The sequence below is a fragment of the Caretta caretta genome, chromosome 28 (genome assembly GCF_965140235.1).
Source record: "Caretta caretta isolate rCarCar2 chromosome 28, rCarCar1.hap1, whole genome shotgun sequence".
Lineage (NCBI taxonomy): Eukaryota > Metazoa > Chordata > Testudines > Cheloniidae > Caretta > Caretta caretta.
The window spans coordinates 16292424-16314021 of NC_134233.1; the positions used below are offsets into that span (position 1 = coordinate 16292424).

At 48.8% G+C, this 21598-nt stretch overlaps 2 non-coding genes across 2 annotated transcripts; one reads left to right on the forward strand and one right to left on the reverse strand.

Moving 5' to 3' along the window:
- Positions 1-6055: 6055 nt before the first annotated feature.
- On the reverse strand, positions 6056-6127 carry TRNAG-UCC (transfer RNA glycine (anticodon UCC)). Its single transcript has one exon. It is a non-coding gene; the product is annotated as a tRNA-Gly (tRNA).
- Positions 6128-16428: 10301 nt separating this feature from the next.
- On the forward strand, positions 16429-16500 carry TRNAC-GCA (transfer RNA cysteine (anticodon GCA)). The gene has a single exon. It is a non-coding gene; the product is annotated as a tRNA-Cys (tRNA).
- Positions 16501-21598: the final 5098 nt, after the last annotated feature.

Sequence of the window (21598 nt, forward strand, 5' to 3'; positions counted from 1 at the left end):
GAATCAACATGAGCAGGCACTTGAAGAAGACCTGGTTAATATCTAGAGGGAAGCCATGGCCTCTCCTCCTAGTATTAATAAAACGGGAGTGGGAGGACCTTCATTAACACAAACTTAAGGTTGCCTGGTGGGATGTTACCCTTTTGCAGAATCTTAACGTCAGCAAAACTCTGACTTCTGAAACCTAGGAACTGCACTGTTCAGTTTGCTTACTTTCAGCAATGCCCCAGGATGTCATTTACACACGCAGTGGCGGTGTAGCTGTGGTGGTCTCAGGATATTAGAGAGACAAGATGGGCAAGGTAATATCAAGTTGGTTCACCTTGTCTCTCTGTTAACACCCATACATTTACTCTGCCAGCCCCACAATGTCTGAGACGTGCAAGCTTTTCACCTCCATTTACAACCCTTCAAACCAGACCCCCCCCAGCCTCAGCTTGGCCTGACCTGGCACAACTCCTGGGCTAAGTTTCCTCTAAGCTGCCGCGGCTGGGGAGAGGAGCATCACACCTGGCCCCAGCCCCAGAGCTACCATGTGTGGGGAGAGGTGCTCTCCCCCAGCCCCAGGCTGCTGCAGCGAGAGGGGACTGGAGGGAGGGGGGTCCTCTCTCCCTGCCGCAGCCCTGAGGTAGCCTGCACCCCTGAAGCCCTCATCCCCGGGCCCACGCCAGAGCCCACACCCCCAGCCAGGGCCCGCACACTGTAGGCCAAAAGCGTAATGGGGAGAAATTGTCTCAGGTAAACTGTGCTCCATTTTTCTTAATTTGTTAGCTTTGAATTAGTAAGAAGAAATTGTTTTGGTTTTATTCTTTGCTTTACATGTTAATGATTGTTTTTAGAAGGATAGACGTGTTATGGCTGCAATTCTTGCTTTTGAAATTATTTACTGTTGTGTGTGTGAGTGAAGAACGTCTGGCATGCTAACAGAGAAGAGACAGGAGGTGCCAGCACTGATGGGCCAGATGGTCGAGAGGGGAGTGGAGAAGTCGAGAGGCACTAACCTTATTATCAGAATCACCCGCATGGCAGATTGATGACCCTAAAGCAAAGGCATACACCCCAAGGACAAGATAAAGAGTGGAGCCAGAGGGACGAGATAAGAAACACCTGCGGATACTCCCAGTAGCAACCCAAAATAATGCTGATTGGGAGCAACCTTGACTATCTTATGATTAACGCTCTGGTGTGACACAGCAAGGTCTATAGACTTGTATGGGAACTTACTACTATAAAAGGAGGGTGTATTTGCCCTCGGACTTTGGGTTTGTTCCTCATCAACATCAGAGCTTCAGACGCGTCTGACAGAGATCCAGCTCCAGCTCCTCCCCTCCCTCGTGTGCAATTTCAGCTGGCCAATGGAAGTGAGAGAGCAACGCTATGGACTGGTAACTATAAGATCCAGCTGCAGAACCTTTGTTGTGTGTGTATAAATGGAACCATATGCTGATTTTAATGCTTAAATTGTCCTCTCAATAAATGCGGTGTATTGCCTTATCCCCTTGAAAAAGATTCCGTGTGCTCCTTATAAGCATAACACCACCCTCATACCCCAACCCTCTACCCTAGCCCTGAGCCCCATCCCACACTCTGAACCCCTTGGCCCCACCCCACCACACCACACCCCACTTCCATATTGGGGCACATAAGAAAATTAATTCCGCACATGGATGTAAACAATGAGAGGGAACACTGCTCCTGGGCAAACCAGACAGGGGCCCAGAGTGGGCCTCGCCAGAACAGTGACTGCAGAGCAAGAACCCAAACACCTCCATCTCAGTTACTTCTCCCTACTTAGCCACACATCTCTCATACACACTCCCAAAAGCCTGGGTGGGGCGGATTTATTTTCCCTTGTGAAGCTCTGAGCCCCCGCCTCCCCCGATGAAGATGGAGCTGAGAGAGGTGGCACCCTGTGAAAACCAAAGGGTCAATTTGGAGGGAGATGACGAAGTTATGAGGTGGACTGGCTCCAGCCAGAATCTCTATGGTTCCAGTCCATATTGCTTATTAAAAGAAATATGACTCAATATCTCTTTTATACACTTTATTAAAAAGAACTAATCAAATCAAGAATACACATCGAAGGCTAATCTACTACAAACCCAACTCAACTAAATAAGGGTTAAACCATACAAGTAGAAAGTTGAGGTCAAATCAGTCCATCAATGAATTAATTGCATTGGAATCAACTCATCAATTTGTCAAATCATCAGATTAATACAACAGAAAACCAACCCTTATAAATCTTAAAACAGAAATGCAAAGAGGTGGTGTGACACATGACTGGAAAGAGTTAAGCATCCTGCAGGATAAATGACCCAAATTCAACCTTTAGGGACGTATTGGTAGATAATGTTTGTTTTTGTGTGTTTACATTTATCTTCTTAAAGGTTAGAGTTCCTGTCTATGCTGTATTCTGCTAATTCAGAGATCGAAAGGACAACTTAACATTTAAATGATCTGTAAATATTGTGATATCACCGTATTGATCTCTCTTTGACATATATAGCAAATCATCTGTGAATGGTGGAAAACAGGCAATTTCAATGTCCCCAAGGGTGCTTTTGCAGTATGGAAAGTCCCTGCTCGCAGCTTTCTGAACAGATCTGTGTTCTTAAAGATGTGCACGTCATACATCATCCCAGACCATCCCATGTTTACGTCAATAAAATGCCCCTGGTGATCCACCAGCGCTTGCAACACCATAGAAAAGTTTCCCTTTCTGTTTATGTACTTTGTGGCAACGTGGTCTGGTGCCAAGATAGGGATATGCAGGCCATCTATCGCCCCACCACAGTTAGAATCATAGAATATCAGGGTTGGAAGGGACCTCTGGAGGCCATCTAGTCCAACCCCCTGCCCAGAGCAGGACCAATCCCAACTAAATCATCCCAGCCAGGGCTTTGTCAAGCCTGACCTTAAAAACCTCTAAGGAAGGGGATTCCACCACCTCCCTAGGTAACGCATTCCAGTGTTTCACCACCCTCCTAGTGAAAAAGTTTTTCCTAATATCCAACCTAAACCTCCCCCACTGCAACTTGAGACCATTACTCCTTGTTCTGTCCTCTTCCGCCACTGAGAATAGTCTAGATCCATCCTCTTTGGAACCACCTCTCAGGTAGTTGAAAGCAGCTATCAAATCCCCCCTCATTCTTCTCTTCTGCAGGCTAAACAATCCCAGCTCCCTCAGCCTCTCCTCATAACTCATGTGTTCCAGTCCCCTAATCATTTTTGTTGCCCTTTGCTGGACTCTCTCCAATTTATCCACATCCTTCTTGTCTTGTGGGGCCCCAAACTGGACACAGTACTCCAGATGAGGCCTCACCCATGTCAAATAGAGGGGGACGATCACGTCCCTCGATCTGCTCGCTATGCCCCTACTTATACATCCCAAAATGCCACTGGCCTTCTTGGCAACAAGGGCACACTGCTGACTCATATCCAGCTTCACTGTCACCCCTAGGTCCTTTTCCGCAGAACTGCTGCCTAGCCATTCGGTCCCTAGTCTGTAGCTGTGCATTGGGTTCTTCCATCCTAAGTGCAGGACCCTGCACTTATCCTTATTGAACCTCATCAGATTTCTTTTGGCCCAATCCTCCAATTTGTCTAGGTCCCTCTGTATCCTATCCCTGCCCTCCAGCGTATCTATCTCTCCTCCCAGTTTAGTGTCATCCGCAAACTTGCTGAGGCTGCAATCCACACCATCCTCCAGATCATTAATGAAGATATTGAACAAAACCGGCCCCAGGACGACCCTTGAGGCACTCCGCTAGATACCGGCTGCCAACTTAGGGAACCCCGTTGCAGCAAAACAATTCAGTATGTGCTGCACATTGCCCAGAGACACTATTCCTCCTAGCAGAAGGCGATTAATGGCCCTGCCTTGGATCGCAGCAGCCTCCACGGTGGATTTACCCACTCCAAATTGATTCCCCAGTGATTAGCAGCAGTCTGGAGTTGCAAGCTTCCACACAGCAATCGCCACGCGCTTCTCCACTATCAGAGCAGGTCTCATTTTCATGCACTTCGGAGCCGGGGAGCGCTCCCCTCAGAGTTCCTGGAAAGTGGCCTTGCACCTAGGAAAGTCCTGCAGCCACTGCTTGTAATCCCATAGCTGCATAATGAGCTGATCCCACCAGTCAGTGCTTGTTTCTCCTCGAAGACGCTGGTTCCTAGGGGGCATTGCAAAGCCCTTCCCCTGCGAGCCGCTCCCTGGTGAGGACGCGGGCCGCCGACGCGGGGGCGCTCGGGTGTCGAGCGACGTCTCTGGTCAAGACATGGCTTAGGCCCCGGGCCGGGGGGACTCCAGCCTGCACCACGGGCCGCACCCGCCTCCCCAGGCCCCGGGAGCCGCACAGAGACACGCGGGCGCGGCCGTTAACGGACATCGGGGGGGGGGCGCGGCCGTTAACGGATGTAACGGTCGAGGGCGGAACGCGGCGCTCTGAATGGGGGCGGGGCCTGTCATACGCGGTACTGGGGGGGAGGGGCGGGCCAGGCTCCGCGGGGGGGCGGTCCCCGGGCCCGGCTCTCGCCACTGACGCAGGACGAGGGGCGGGGAAACGGCCCCCCCCACCCCGGCGCCAGCTGCGCATGCCCGGAAGCTGCGGCGCGCCGGGCCTGCTGGGAGATGGAGTCTCCGCCGCCTGGCGGCGGGCGCGGCGCATGCGCAGCGCTCAGCGACGGCTGGCGCGGGGCGGCCGGGCAGGGGAGGGTTCGGCCCCTCCCCCTAGTGACGCCGCTGAGCCCGCGAACCCCAGGAGCGACGGCGCCCCCCGCTCCGCCCCCTGCTCCGCCCCTCCGCCAAGGCCCCGCCCCCTGCCCCTCCCCTTTCCCGTGGCCCCGCCCCCTGCTCCTCCCCTCCGCCAAGGCCCCGCCCCCTGCTCCTCCCTTTCCCGTGGCCCCGCCCCCTGCTCCTCCCCTCCGCCAACGCCCCGCCCCCTGCTCCACCCCGTCCCCAGGGCCCCGCCCCCTGCTACTCACCTCCGCCAAAGCCTGCTCCTTCCCTGGCCCCGCCCTCTGCTTTTCCTTGTGGCCCTGCCCCGCCCCTTTCCCCAGGACCCTGCCCCCTGCCCCGCCCCTTTCCAGTGGCCCCGCCCCCTGCCCCGCCCCTTTCCCGTGGCCCCGCCCCCCGGCCAGGAGCGGGAGCTGGGCTCTGGGAAGAGCCGCCCCGGGAGTCTGGGCCACTCTGGGGCGCCCCGGACCCCGCACCTGCCCCGGGCGCTGCGCCCTGGGGGGCGGGACACGGGCCGGGGGCTGCTGGGGCCCGGGGTGCTCAGGGAGGCAACCCCCGGGCAGCTTAGTTTGCCTAAGAGCCTTTGGGGAGGGCCCTTGTCCAAGGGCTTCTGAAAATCTGAGTCCACGGGGTCCCCTCGGTCCCCAGCTTGTCGACCCCCCCAGACAATTCCAGCCGCTTGGTGAGGCTGATCCCCCCTTCCTAAAACCCCGCTGACGGTTCCCAACAAATTCTGTTCATCTCTGTGTCTGGCCATATTGTTCTTTATGAGAGTTTCAGACAGTTTGCCCGGCCCGGAAGTCAGGCTTACGGGCTTGTCATGGCCGGGGTCACCTCTGGAGCCCTTCTTAAAAATGGGCGTCACATTAGCTCTCCTCCAGTCATCTGTACAGAAGCGGGTTTAAATGATAGTTTACAGACCACCGTTAGTAGTTCTGCAATTTCACAGCTGGTCCTGGTGGCTTATTGCTGTTTCATTTATCGATTTGTTCCAAAATCTCTAATGATACCTCAGTCTGGGACAGTTCCTCACATCTGTCACCCAAAACGAATGGCTCAGGTTTGGTCTCTCCCTCACATCCTCAGCCGTGAAGACCAATGCAGAGAATTCATTTAGTTTCTCCGCAATGGCCTTGTCGTCCTTGAGTGCTGCTTTAGCTTCTCGATCGGCCAGTGGCCCCACTGGTTGTCCCTTACGTAGGAGTAACTGCTACCAGTAGCAAATTCCTACAAGGAGCAGTTTCTCGTAAAATAATGTGCTTATAACACAGTGTGACTGAAATGAGACCAATTTCAAACAAGGGGGACAAAATGCAGTACTGCATTGGCTGGGAATCGAACCCAGGTCAACTGCTTGGAAGGCAGCTATGCTCACCACTATACCACCAATGCACTTCAAAAGAGTGTGTCACACAGGTGTCAACTGTGCAAGCAAAGCAGTGACAGCCACGGAGCGAATGAGGAGGGTGGGTTTGAGTGGGGGGCAGCATCTCAGGTCTGGGCGGAGACAGGGGCCCCCAGGGACTGAACAAGGGGGGAGGGGAGCTATATCCCAGCAGGAGTTGGCCCCAGCTCCACTCCTCCCCTAAGACACGGGAAATGAAGATAAATTCATCTCACTCAAGAAGGAAGGCGGCTGCTCCTTTTAAAAGAAAATCTTTGTGCTCCTTCCTGCTCGGCACAGAGGGGTTTCATCACGCAGCTGCCGATCCTGGGGAGAACGAACAGTAGCGGCCACTGAACCGAAGGAGGGAGAAGATTGTTTGACAAGGACGGACGCCTCATTCTATGGGTGTTTGGTACATGCAGGCAGCCCCTGGTCCTGCATCTTTCCTGGCGAAACACAGTTTCTGTGCCAACTCCCAAAACTTGTTACAGAAAGGTGGGGAAAGGAGATGGCCACACGATGGCGCCAGGACATAAGGAATGAAACACAACACTTGTCTTCTGTGCGCAGTCCCTCTTGAAAAGTGATTGACCTCCACTCACTTGTATGTGAAGCGATGTTCAGTTTCGCCCTGGGCAAACTACAAGGCTGAAGCAATTTCATGGATTGTGACACTGGGATTGAAGGATTATTTAGTGTGATAAGAAATTGTAAAAAAACAAAACAAAAAACAGTTCATCTACACTTGAGCTGCTTGTTATGAAAGGCCGCTTTCCCCAATTCAGTTCCAGATGCTCTTTGAGGCTTGCCCCGGGGTTCCCTGCATGCCCCAGCAGGAGTGAAAGCAGAAACCCCTGCTCTGCCCTTAGCTCCATGCTGATTTTTCACAGTGGGTGGAATTGGCTTTTTTGTGGCCTGTTCTCTGAGCACCAGAACTACCAAATCAGCTGCAGCCTGGCACAGGGCATTGCATTCAATACGCCAGACCATTCGCGTTCGCTCCGGGTTAGGGCATTGGAATTCTGATGTCAGGCCATGTTGATTCTGAACTTTCACCGATTTTATTATTGATGCCTTGCAAAGGAAACTTTCCTGAGGGGTCTCCTGCCCCAGGGACTCTGCAGAAGGAGCAGAAATGGCAGTCTTGGGAAGACGCTTTTCCCCCTTTTGCTGAAGGTTCTCCCCACACACACACACACACTCTCCCCTGACCTACACTGCAGGGTTATGTCAAGTGTTATGGGGTAAGGCCTAGTGGCCGGAGTCTATAGAATTGCCCTGATCCACAGAGCAATAGGGCCCCACGGACCAAGTCAATGGGGACACCCTTCTCTGCAGGGCAGCAAGGCCAAGCAGCCAGAGTCAATTAGGCTATCCTGATTTGATGGGCAGCAAGGCCTAGGGGCCTGAAGGGGGAGGGCCACCACCCCAGGGTGGGGTGGCCAGTGTAGGGGGTCCCAGCCCAGGGCCCTGGTGGCACCGAGTGAGTTCACCACCGAGTCAGCGGGCATCCAAGTGCAACACACTGACTATGCTTGGGACTATGGGTAGTCCCTCCCTTGGGCTACTTCCTACCCTGACTCCTGCTGTCTCTGTGGGCTGGGTGACGTCGGGGTTCCCAGGTTCCACTGCCTGGACTGGTGCCGGTGGCTCCGAAGTCCCTGAGGTGTTCGCAGGTATCCAGGCATCTGCCGGGGTCTCAGCACCGCTGGGGCTGGGGCTGGGGCCCACAATGAGGAGTTAACCCCTTCCCGTCCAGGGCGGGGTGAGGGCACCCCATCAGACTCCCACTGACATCAGTGTCCCATTACGCAGACTTAATAACACTACCTCCCCGAGCAGCATAGACCCAAGGCCAATGCACTCAGCTTAGTCCAGTGTTAGTGTAATCACTGGGTTACTTAGGTTGAGCGATATTGTCCTCCAGCACTTGTCCAACAGTGTCCCACACTGACCACTCTGGGCACCATTGTGATTTCCACAGCCCAGGGGTCACGTAGACCAGAAAACCCCTCCTCCACACACACACACACACACACACACACACACACACACGGCGAGAAGCAGAACCAGCAGCATGGACAGCAAGGAGGAGAGGAGAAAGGGGGACAGGCGACCAGCTTCACAGTGAGCCAGGAGCTATTTCTGACTCCACTGCGTTCCGGCCAGTTGCAGAATCATGCAACCAGGCTATTCCCCCTCCTCATTTCGCCAACCCCGGGAGGGCTATACTCACCGTGGCTGGTGCTGTGACTGGCGCCCTGTACAAGCAACCCCAAGCAGAAGTGAGAATGTAGTGCTTAAAAATTCATGGCAGAAAGGGGAGTAAGTTCAGCCTCTGAAGTTTTGCTTTCTGCAGTGAATACACCGACAACGAAACCTCTGCGTGTTTTATCTGCAGTTGCTGCCATTGCAGCCTTTGGGTCTCTCTCCCCTCCCCCCCCCCACACCCATGCAACGCCTGAGCCAGAGAAGGAGGAGAAAAAAGAGGACTTGGGATGACATGTTCCAGGAGATCCTGCAAGTCAGTGTTCCATGAGACAGTGCACATAGGGTGAACATCATAGCCAGCCTGGAAAAGGATAGAGTGGAGAGGAGCCAGGTGCAGGAAAAGGAGAGGGAGCTGCACCAGGACATAATGGGGCTTCTCAGGCCTCTAACACAGATTCTGAAGACCCTGGTGGATCTGCAGGTTCATAGCTCATCTCCCTTTGCAGCCCATTCAAACTCAGGATCAGGGCCTCAACTTTCCACATGGACATTAAAGAGAATCACAACTTCACATAGGCTGACCTGTGAAAGCCACGGGTGGCGTATGTGTAGATGAAATAGACATGAATGTTCCTTCCCCTTCATAAGTACTGTTCTCTTAATTTATTACGGTTTTAATGTATTCGTTTTAAAATCCCACAGGTTTTTTGAACTCATTTTGTTACAGAACAAAATTCTATTATTTTGAACCTAATTCATCTTTATTACTTCGCAACGTATGCTGGCTGGTGATCAGGAGTTTGTAAGCGACCGATCATCGGTTATCGCTCAGTTTCACACAGCTGGTAAGATTGTTGTTAATGCGGCTATTTGGCTACTATCAATGTCATATTGCCACATGTAAAGCAATCACCACATGATTCATACCGGGCTGCAAAAGAGCAGTGCCAGGTAAAGCACACTACAACAACGCACACTACCTTGGCTCACTATTAAAATGGTCTTGCAAAGCCTCCCTGAGCTGTACGGCTCTGCCTGGAGCTCTTGTATCTGGCTGCTCAGATTCAGCAAACTGCCAGTCCACTTCTGTCCTCCACCCCATGGGGACTTTTCCTCCTTTGCTTCGGAGATGTTATGCAGGACACGGCAGGCAGCTATAGCCGCTGGGATACTTTTCTCACTGAGGTCCAATCATGTGAATCAGCAACGCCAATGCCCCTTCGAATGACCAAATTCGCAATCAGCTGTCATTCTGCACCTGCTGAGCCAGCAGTGGAAGTGTTCCTTGGTGCTGTCGAGGTGGCCGGTTTATGGCTTCCTGAGCCGTGGGAGCAAGGGGTAGGCTGGCTCACTCAGGATCACTACTGGCATTTCAGCTTCGACAGTGGTAATCCACCGGGTGGTATAATCACGGCTCATGGCTTTCTGAAGAGTTCTGTGTTCTTAAAAATGTGAGCGTCAAGGACTTCCCCGGACCAGGCCACACTGAGGTCAATGAAACTTTCACCAGGAAAAAAAGAGAGAGAGAGCTGGGGCTGCTGGTCTCACTGTTGACGTGGAATTCCTTATCCCAGACTAAGAGGGGATTTTTGATCATTTAATCCCCTCCCAAAGCAATGTAATCTAAACAGAAAACAGGCCATTCTTCTCCAGGAAAGAGTGTCTCCATGGGGAGCTCTACTGGGGTAAATACAGCAGGGGAAATGTATCTGGTGTAGAGAAGTCCTTTGAGAGGTGGAAAGGCAGAGGCAAGGAGGAAAGACACCTGGGGTGTGGGAGTAGATAGTGAGAGGTGAAGAGAAATAATAATTTAAACATGATACTGTCTTTCTCAGTGCAGCTCACCTCATGTATGCAGAGGTGAGGCTAGATGCTGGCTCCATGGTGGAATGGTCAGTGCTCCGGACTCTGAATCCAACAATGTGAGTTCAAACGGTGGTAGGACCTCGATGTGCTTTGCTTCTCTCCCACACCTTCCCCCCTTAGGCCTCATTTCATTGTATTAATACTTTTGCGACCAGGGTCTCAGGAGGGCCACGCTGAGGTGGCTCAGTTGGAGCAAACTGCAAAGAATGGGGCAGACAATCCCCAAAGCTGGTGGTTATTCTGATACTCAGATTTACTAAGACACAAACAAAACAACTTCCATAATGTCTTACTGGTTACCCAGAAGCCAAAACACAGTTCCCTTAAAGCAACCAGCCTTGGGCTCCCTCCCAGACAGCTAAGTCAAATGTGGTGAGGACGACTGAAAATCTTGTTCATCATATAAAAAGTTCTACCAATCCCAAAGGATCGGACACATTACCCACCAGGTTAATGAATATTTCAGATCTTACCCAAATATACACTTACAGCCAATTCTTAATAACTAAACTAAGATTTATTACAAAAAGAAAAGAGTGTATTCGCTGAAAGATCATTATACAGGCAGACAGGAATAGAGTCCTTAGGTCAGTTTCACAGTAGAGCTGGTCAGCTTCAGAATTGCAAAGAGTCCTTTCCAGAATCAGTTCTTCAGGTTATAGTCCAATGTCCAAATATTCAATATGAGGGCAATCCAGGTGAGGCTGGAGACCTCAGTCTTATGATTCAAACTTCCCCTGAATAAAGCTTAAGCAGATCTGAGATGAAAGGATCAGGTCCCAAGAGTCTTTATAGAGATTTTTGGCCGCTTCTTGACAGCACCGGTCCTTGAGTGAACAATAGGGTTTAGAAGTAGACCTATTTCCTAAACATCATAGGTAATTAGCTACATGGATTAACATAAGGCAATTGACTATCTCTGCCATTTGCAGGTGATTTACCACAAACTTAAAAGAGAAATTAAGACAGTGACATTAGTACATTTAAATGTTAAGATCTTCTTTTGATCTCTGAATTAACAGAATACAGCATAGACAGGAATTCTAACACAAAAAACCACAATCATTACCTGCTGATATGTCTCTAAAGGTTGAATCTGCGTCAATTAGCCTGCAAGTTGCTTATCCCTTTCTGGCCCACCGTCACAACATTGGTTTCTCTTTTAGTTGTCTTTCAGTCCCTTCACTCCTCCGCTGGTTAATTCCATTATTCTTGTAACATAAAAGGAACATGAAGAAAAGCGAGAACTGACCCAAACTTCTATTCCCTCCCTCCCTCCCTCCCTCCCCACCATGCAGGCATATAGCACATGGAGGGGGATTAATGGTTAAAGTGGAGTCTTTTGCTGGAGTGAAGGGAGAGTATTTTGCAGTTTAATTTTAATCAAGTGATAACCCCCCCCATCCTACCCCCCTGACTCAGATCTTCCTGCTGCTCAGCCCTGAGCCAGGTCTCAGTGTTGCAAATTATTGAACATCTGGAAAAGAAAACACAGTAGCCCACAACTCCAGCTCTTGTGACTATTTTCTCTCACAGGGATTTCATGAACAAAGGCAATCCCTGTACAGCAGGAGGTGACTATCTCTGTTTTCTCTGCTGTTCATGATGGGGAGTTTCCCCATTTCTAACATTTCTTGAAGGGAGAGGAAGGGCTGAGAGAAGGGGTGTTTTCTCTCTGTTTCTTTCCTCTCTGTTCTTTCCTTCCCTTCCAGGGTCCCCCCGGGCATTGCAGGTTGTGCAGGGGGTCACTGGGTTCCTATGGGTTGGGCTCCCTGCCCTAGGGTTAGGGTTCCTACGGGTAGGCCACTTGGAGTTTGGGTTAGGGTTTCTATGGACCCCAGGACTCTGGAGCCTTTGGAGCAGAAGGACCCCATGAGCTCAGCATGAGTCCAGGGACTGAGTAGGCAGGGAGGAGTCTGAGCAGCTGTTCTGGGAATGCAGGTGAGAAATGACTCCCCCCTCTCTAGATTCTCCCTGTGGGGCTCTGGGGAGCAGGGAGGGTTGTGTGATAAATTCCATCCAACATCCCTCTTTGATCTAAGACATGGGACGTTTCCAGAGGGACATTTCCCACCACCCTGGAGACCCCAGCCTGGGACTAAAGGCAGCTCTGGGCTTTGCCTCTCGCCCTTCCGGGGAACCATGTTCAGGTTTTAAAAAGAGCTAAAGAAGCCATAACACCGTTCACACCCCCTCCCCAGGTCTGAATGAATGCCATATTCCCCTTCTCGAAATAAAAATATGTTCTTTCAAACCCAGGTGAATGGAGTTAATTCAGTTCTCAGCCTCAGTCCTTCACCCACATTCCTTAGGGCATTGCACAACCATGTGGGTGTTTCATTTCCCACCTCAGTTTCACACAGAGGAATAATTTCCTTTGCACAGATCCATGAGCAGCAAAACCTCCCTGTGTCTCTCGTCTGAGCCCGGGTATTGAATTCTATTGAAACCTTCATTCCTGCATGGCAGTGCTCAGACAGAGGGGACGTGGCCACCTGCATACCCGACAGTGAGATATTGGCTCGGCTCTTTCTTCATGCTGCTGCTGTCATTCCATGGAATGTCAGGGATGGAATAAAACTAATTCATTCTTGCTACAAGAGAGGAAAAAACTGGGGGCCTTAATTGTTATGGTTTGAATAAATAAAGTTTAGGGTTTAATTAATATAGAAAAAATAATTACTGATTCCTCTAAATAATACTATAAACTTGAAATTAGAACAGAGATAAATCTTGCCAGTAACGGCTAATTTCCCAAGTGATCCTCACATTATTAATTTCCACTCCACCCTCATAGGAGGTCTGGGCATCGCCAGTTTTACTGCGCTGCATCCACCTTCCCATTAGAAATGTTGGTTTTGGTTATTCCCAGTTTTGAAAAATTGTAAACTGCAGAATTTGAATAGCGAACCTGCTCTCCTTCCTGCACCTGCTAAACATTGCTCGTCAGCAGCTTCTCCACTTGCAGAGTGACCACAGTCTGAGGAGCCCAATTAGAGTCAACTAAATTACCTGCAGGTCAAACTGAACCCCCTGCACTCAATCCGCTCTGTGGGATCTTTTCTCGCAGCATGGAGCAGAGTGTGTGGGTGGGCAGTTTGTGGGTGAATGGTTCCTATTTTCTCTCTTCATTCACACAGATCTGAGACTGTGTGCTCCTGGGCATGACTTGGAAATGTCTTGTTATGGAAACTTCAAAGTGAAAACCCCTTCCCCAAATCAATCCCTCTCAGTGAGTTGTGAGGACAGGAACCTTTAGGGTGAAAAAAACTCTGGGAATGAGGAGGAGAATATCACACTTCATTGAAGATTTGACTATGTTAAAATTAATAGGGAATATGTGGGGGGGGGGGAGGGGGACAAATTCAAGACAAACTCAGCCACTGCTTGTCAGAAATAGAATTCAAACCCACTTCTCCACAGGAAGTCTCTAATTTAGATACACTACCACGTGCTGCTCAACCATCTTAAAAGCTAGGAGAAATGAGGGCAGTGTGGCACCTAACCAATGTGGAATCTGATTCCTCCATGGGGTGAAGGCTATCCTTCTTCTATCCTTGCTAAACAGCCCTCTTCCTTGGATTACGCTTGCTGGGGATCAGGATAGGGGAAAACTAGTGTCTGCGGACTAATTTAAGACTGTATTTTGATTTAAGAGGCAGATGAGATCTCTATGGACATCTGGTCTGACCAGCTGCATAACAAAGTCCAGAGAATTTGACCCAGCGAATCCTACATCCACCCCAACATCTGAAGGTTGAACTAGGACAGATCATTCAGAAAGTCATTGTGTTTGGATATAAAGACTTTACATGTTAAGAGGGGAAACTGGCCCTTATTTCAAGTTTGCATCCTGTAATTTCTACATCTAAGCATAGAACCATAGTGTTACCAGGGCCTGCAAGTGTCATCTAGTCTAACCCCCAGCCAAGATGCAGGATTTGTTGTGGTTAAACCATCCAAGACTGATGGCTCTCCAGCCTCCTTTTGAAGTGAAGGAGCTTCCATGAACTAGACTCACCTCAGTCCCTGGAAAAATCATGGAGCAGGTCCTCAAAGAATCAATCCTGAAGCACTTGCATGAGAGGAAAGTGATCAGGAACAGCCAGCATGGATTCACCAAGGGAAGGTCATGCCTGACTAATCTAATCGCCTTTTATGATGAGATTACTGGTTCTGTGGATGAAGGGAAAGCAGTGGATGTATTGTTTCTTGACTTTAGCAAAGCTTTTGACATGGTCTCCCACAGTATTCTTGTCAGCAAGTTAAGGAAGTATGGGCTGGATGAATGCACTATAAGGTGGGTAGAAAGCTGGCTAGATTGTCGGGCTCAACGGGTAGTTATCAATGGCTCCATGTCTAGTTGGCAGCCGGTATCAAGTGGAGTGCCCCAAGGGTCGGTCCTGGGGCCGGTTTTGTTCAATATCTTCATAAATGATCTGGAGGATGGTGTGGATTGCACTCTCAGCAAATTTGCGGATGATACTAAACTGGGAGGAGTGGTAGATACGCTGGAGGGGAGGGATAGGATACAGAAGGACCTAGACAAATTGGAGGATTGGGCCAAAAGAAATCTGATGAGGTTCAATAAGGATAAGTGCAGGGTCCTGCACTTAGGATGGAAGAATCCAATGCACCGCTACAGACTAGGGACCGAATGGCTAGGCAGCAGTTCTGCGGAAAAGGACCTAGGGGTGACAGTGGACGAGAAGCTGGATATGAGTCAGCAGTGTGCCCTTGTTGCCAAGAAGGCCAATGGCATTTTGGGATGTATAAGTAGGGGCATAGCGAGCAGATCGAGGGACGTGATCATTCCCCTCTATTCGACATTGGTGAGGCCTCATCTGGAGTACTGTGTCCAGTTTTGGGCCCCACACTACAAGAAGGATGTGGATAAATTGGAGAGAGTCCAGCGAAGGGCAACAAAAATGATTAGGGGTCTAGAACACATGACTTATGAGGAGAGGCTGAGGGAGCTGGGATTGTTTAGTCTGCAGAAGAGAAGAATGAGGGGGGATTTGATAGCTGCTTTCAACTACCTGAAAGGGGGTTCCAAAGAGGATGGCTCTAGACCGGTCTCAGTGGTAGCAGATGACAGAACGAGGAGTAATGGTCTCAAGTTGCAGTGGGGGAGGTTTAGATTGGATATTAGGAAAAACTTTTTCACTAAGAGGGTGGTGAAACACTGGAATGCGTTACCTAGGGAGGTGGTAGAATCTCCTTCCTTAGAGGTTTTTAAGGTCAGGCTTGACAAAGCCCTGGCTGGGATGATTTAACTGGGAATTGGTCCTGCTTCGAGCAGGGGGTTGGACTAGATGACCTTCAGGGGTCCCTTCCAACCCTGATATTCTATGATTCTATGATTCTATGATTCTAGACAGTTCCATTGTCCTACTGTTCTTACACTTAGAAAGTCTTTCCTGACATTTAATCTAAATCTGCTATGCTGTCGTTTGCACCCATTGCCACTGGTCCTGCCCTCAGTGGCAAGAGAGAACAACTTTTCTCCATCTTTTTTATAGCAGCCTTTCAAGTATTTAAAGACCGCTATCATATCCTCCCTGAATCTCCTCTTTTGCAAACTAAACATACCCAGTTCCTTCAGCCTTCGCTCAGAAAACTCAGCTCGGCATTGGCTGTGAATTAAGCCCAGGCCTGCTGGATGGGAGACAAGAATTGGCCCACTGAACCACAATTGTGCAAAATATAAAAAAGGGACCCGTGCATTATGGGCCCTGCTCACTGCCCGTGCCTCAGTCTGTTGCAGGGCACAGGGGTGTGGCTGACACTCCCGGGAGCTCTGTGTTTCTAAATCAGAGTCAGGGAGCTCTGTGTTTCTAAATCAGAGTCAGGGAGCTCTGTGTTTCTAAATCAGAGTCTGGGAGCTCTGTGTTTCTGGTCAGAATGCCATTATTTGGGAGTTCCTTAATTAATGCTATGGGGAGTAAGGGGTTCTATTTACACATGTCCTGTGCCTTTAAGGGTTTGGAGAATGCTGGAGAGGTTAAATTGCCCAGAGCTGGGGAGCAGGGTGTGGTCCCAGGTAAGCAGTAATTGTGGTCCAGTGAGACCGAGCAGGTGTGGGGATTGTGCGAGGTGTGGTGTTTACATGCACGTATAATGTTTAATAAACCCCCATTTTTAAACCACCCATGGCTGGGAACGTAAGAGGAGCTCTTTGAGTCCTTCATAATCTTCAGGAAACTTGCTCCAACACTATTTGATCACAGGGAGTATAGCTCAGTGGTAGAGCATTTGACTGCAGATCAAGAGGCCCCTGGTTCAAATCCAGGTGCTCCCTTAGGAGTTGTTTTTTATTTCTAATATAAATATATTTTCTTATCCATCTCTAGTATGTTCAGCAGTTCCACTGAATGGTGCAGGGATGGGGGCTTGTATAATGTCTAAAAGCCTAGCAAACCTGTCCATCAGCTGAAATCAGATCCAATCCTCTAAGCGTGGCACACTGTACCCCAAGTAACAGCCTGAGGGACCTGGCTCTCTCTGGAAGATCTATGGTGATTCTTAAAAGAGCCGTTGGGAGGCAGGAGTTATCCTCATGGAAATCTCTTCACTTCTTTCTCAGGACCACCTTCTTGGGCCTGGCTTTAGCCTGGCTCTCTCATGATTTGGTTTTAGGTGGGATGTTGACCACCTTCTGGGTTTGGCAGCTTAGACCCTTTGGGGTCTTTTCTCTGCCATTTTGGTCCCTGCTGCAGCCACCACTTTCTTAGGGCTATTCCTGGCCCTGGGCATGGTGGCCTTTCTGGGGATCCTGGCAGCTCTGACCAGCTTCCTGGTGGCTATTTTCCTGCTCAAAGCCACTGGATTCTTCTCATGCCTTGTCCTTGGGGCCCAGATGCTGCTGGCTGAGTATGAAGGAGCCAAGATTCTTATTAAAATAAATATGACTCAATATCTCTTTTATACACTTTATTAAAATGAACTAATCCAATCAAGAATACACATCAAAGGCTAATCTACTACAAACCCAACTCAACTAAATTAGTATTAAACCATACAACTAGAAAGTTGACGTCAAATCAGTCAATCAATGAATTAATTGCATTGGAATCAACTCATCAATTTGTCAAATCATCAGATTAATACAGCAGAAAACTAACCCTTATAAATTTTAAAACAGAAATGCAAAGAGGTGGTGTGACACATGGCTGGAAAGGGTTAAGCATCCTGCAGGATAAATGATCCAAATTCAACTTTTAGGGACATACTGGTATATAATGTTTCTGTTTTTGTGTGTTTACATATATATTCTTAGAGGTTAAGAGTTCCTATCTATGCTGTATTCTGCTAATTCAGAGATCAAAAGGAGAACTTAACATTTAAATGAACTGTAAATATCGTGATATCACCGTATTAATCTCTCTTTGATGTATATAGCAAATCACCTGTGAATGGTGAAAACAGGTGTCATAAATATAAAGGGGAGGGTAACGACCTTTCTGTATACAGTGCTATAAAATCCCTCCTGGCCAGAGACAAAACCCTTTCACCTGTAAAGGGTTAAGAAGCTAAGGCAACCTCACTGGCACCCGACCAAAATGACTAATGAGGAGACAAGATACTTTCAAATCTGGAGGGGGGGGGAACAAAGGGTTCATCTGTCTGTGTGATGCTTTAGCTGGGAACAAATCAGGAATGCAGCCTTATAACTGTTAGTTAGTAAGTAATCTAGCTAGAAATGCGTTAGATTTCCTTTTGTTTAATGGCTGGTAAAATAAGCTGTGCTGGATGGAATGTACATTCCTGCTTTTGTGTCTTTTTGTAACTTAAGGTTTTGCCTAGAGGGATTCTCTATGTTTTGAATCTGATTTCCCTGTAAGGAATTTACCATCCTGATTTTACAGAGGTGCTTCTTTTACCTTTTCTTTAATTAAAATTCTTCTTTTAAGAACCTGATTGATTTTTCATTGTTCTTAAGATCCAAGGGTTTGGGTCTGTGTTCACCTGTACAAATTGGTGAGGATTTTTATCAAGCCTTCCCCAGGAAAGGGGGTGTAGGGTTTGGGTGGATATTTTGGGGGAAGACGTCTCCAAGTGGGCTCTTTCCCTGTTCTTTGTTAAAACGCTTGGTGGTGGCAGCATACGGTTCAAGGACAAGGCAAAGTTTGTACCCTGGGGAAATTTTTAACCTAAGCTGGTAAGAATAAGCTTAGGGGGTCTTTCATGCAGGTCCCCACATCTGTACCCTTGAGTTCAGAATGGGGAAGGAACCTTGACATGGTGGCAGAGTGGTGGGATCACTTTGAGATCCTTGTGAACCAGAAGCACAGCAAGATTTTAAAGGGTTTGTAAAAGGTGATTGCAGCTGTAGATTCTGTCTCTCTGCCCGGGGGACAAAGCAGCAGTTATAACAAAAGGATTTTTCTGTAGGCTGAGAATAGCTATCAGAGAAACACAGGTATCAGGTTACAGCACAGCAAAATTTTACCCATCCCAGTTTAGGGTTTTCACCATTTGAACTTGTATACAGCCACGAGGTTAAGGGGCCATTACAGTTGGTGAAGTAGCAATGGGAGGGGTTTACACCTTCTCCAGGAACTAACATTCTAGACTTTGTAACCAACCTACAAAACACCCTCCAAACCTCTTTAGACCTTGCTAAGAAAACCTAAAGGATGCCCCAAAAGAGCAAAAAGCCTAGTATGATAAACATGCCAGAAAGCGTTCCTTCAAAGTAGGGGACCAGGTCATGGTCTTAAAGGCGCTCCAGGCCCATAAAATGGAAGCATCATGGGAAGGGTCATTCACGGTCCAGGAGCGCCTGGGAGCTGTTAATTATCTCATAGCATTCCCCACCTCCAACCAAAAGCCTAAAGTATACCATATTAATTCTCTAAAGCCCTTTTATTCCAGAGAATTAAAGGTTTGTCAGTTTACAGCCCAGGGAGGAGATGATGCTGAGTGGTCTGAAGGTGTCTATTATGAAGGGAAAAGTGATGGTGGCATGGAAGAGGTGAACCTCTCCATGACCCTTTGGCATATGCAGTGACAGCAGATCAAGGAGCTGTGCACTAGCTACGCGCCGACGTTCTCAGCCACCCCAGGACTGACTGAACGTGCATACCACTCCACTGACACAGGGAATGCTCACCCAATTAGAGCCCAACCTTACCGGGTGTCTCCACAAGCTAAAACTGCTATAGAACAGGAGATCCTGGATATGTTACAGATGGTGTAATCCACCCCTCTGGAAGTGCATGGGCATCTCCAGTGGTTCTAGTTCCCAAACCAGATGGGGAGATACGTGTTTGCGTGGACTACCGTAAGCTAAATGCTGTAACTCACCCCGACAACTATCCAATGCCACGCACAGATGAACTATTAGAGAAACTGGGATGGGCCCAGTTCATCTCTACCTTGGATTTAACTAAGGGGTACTGGCAGGTACCCCTAGGAAAGGTCAACCTTCACCACACGTGTCGGGCTGTATGAATTTAATGTGCTCCCTTTCGGGCTGAGGAATGCACCCGCCACCTTCCAAAAACTTGTAGATGGTCTCCTAGCGGGATTGGGAGAATATGCAGTTGCCTACCTAGACAATGTGGCCATATTTTTGGATTCCTGAGCAGAACACCTGGAACATCTACAAAAAGTCTTCGAGCGCATAAGGGAGGGAGGACTAACTGTTAAGGCTCAGAAGTGTCAAATAGGCCTAAACAGAGGGACTTACCTTGGACACCAGGTGGGTCAAGGAACTATCAGCCCCCTACAGGCCAAAGTGGATGCCATCCAAAAGTGGCCTGTCCCAAAGTCAAAGAAACGGGTCCAGTCCTTCTTAGGCTTGGCCGGATATTACAGGCAATTTGTACCGCAATACAGCAAAATCGCTGCCCCACTGACAGACCTAACCAAAAAGAAACAGCCAAATGCAGTTCAGTGGACTGAAGAGTGTCAGAAGGCCTTTAACCAGCTTAAAGCGACACTCATGTCTGACCCTGTGCTAAGGGCCTCAGACTTTGACAAACCGTTCCTAGTAACCACAGATGTGTCCGAGCGTGGCGTGGAAGCAGTCGTAATGCAGGAAAGACCGGATCAAGAATTCCACCTTGTAGTGTTTCTCAGCAAGAAGCTGTCTGAGAGGGAAAGCCACTGGTCAATCAGTGAAAAGGAATGTTACGCCATTGTCTATGCTGCAAACCGACCATGCTGCGCTACAGTGGCTTCATACTGCCAAGGGAAATAACAAAAAACTTATTCAGTGGAGTTTAGCTCTCCAGGATTTTGATTTTGACATACAACACATTTCAGGAGCTTCTAACAAAGTGGCTGGTGCACTCTCCCGTGAAAATTTCCCAGAATCAACTGGTTAAAATCATCCTTGAGATGTGGAAAATAGTTAGTCTTTATACAGTTCATAGTATATTTAGAGGTGCATGTGCCTTATTAACTCTGTTTTCTCCTAGAGCTCCAGGAAGAAATCACAGCCCGTGTTTCAGCCTATCTGTGATTTGGGGGGCGTGTCATAAATATAAAGGGAAGGGTAAGCACCTTTCTGTATACAGAACTATAAAATCCCTCCTGGCCAGAGGCAAAACCCTTTCATCTAAAAAGGGTTAAGAAGCTAAGATAATCTTGCTGGTACCTGACCAAAATGACCAATGAGGAGACAAGATACTTTCAAATCTGGAGGGGGGGTGTGATGCAGCAGGGAGTGGGGAGATGTGACGCAGCACGGAGGGGGAGTGGTGACCTGGGAATGTGGTAGGGGTGTTTCACTGGGGATGGGAGACCTGAGAGCCTGTAACCTGAGCCAGGAGGGGGGGCGGGAGGTAACACCTCTGCCCGGGAAACTGGACAAAGGCTGCAGGAGGGAGCCTGCTGGAGGGTTTTTTTGGTTTCAGTTTTGTGCTGGGTGGTGGAACGCAGGGAACCCCAGGGTTGGGGTCTAGTGAAACTCCCAGTGAAACTCTCCTGCCACATTCCCAGGTCACATCTCCCCATTCCCTGCTGCGTCACAGGGGGAAACAAAGGGTTCGTCTGTCTGTGTGATGCTTTTGCCGGGAACAGATCAGGAATGCAGCCTTACAACTGTTAGGTAGTAAGTAATCTAGCTAGAAATGTGTTAGATTTCCTTTTGTTTAATGGCTGGTAAAATAAGCTGTGCTGGATGGAATGTATATTCCTGTTTTTGTGTCTTTTTGTAACTTAAGGTTTTGCCTAGAGGGATTCTCTATGTTTTGAATCTGATTTCCCTGTAAGGTATTTACCATCCTGACTTTACAGACGTGATTCTTTTACCTTTTAATTAAAATTCTTCTTTTAAGAACCTGATTGATTTTTCATTGTTCTTAAGATCCAAGAGTCAAGGGTTTCGGTCTGTGTTCACCTGTACAAATTGGTAAAGATTTTTATCAAGCCTTCCCCAGGAAAGGGGG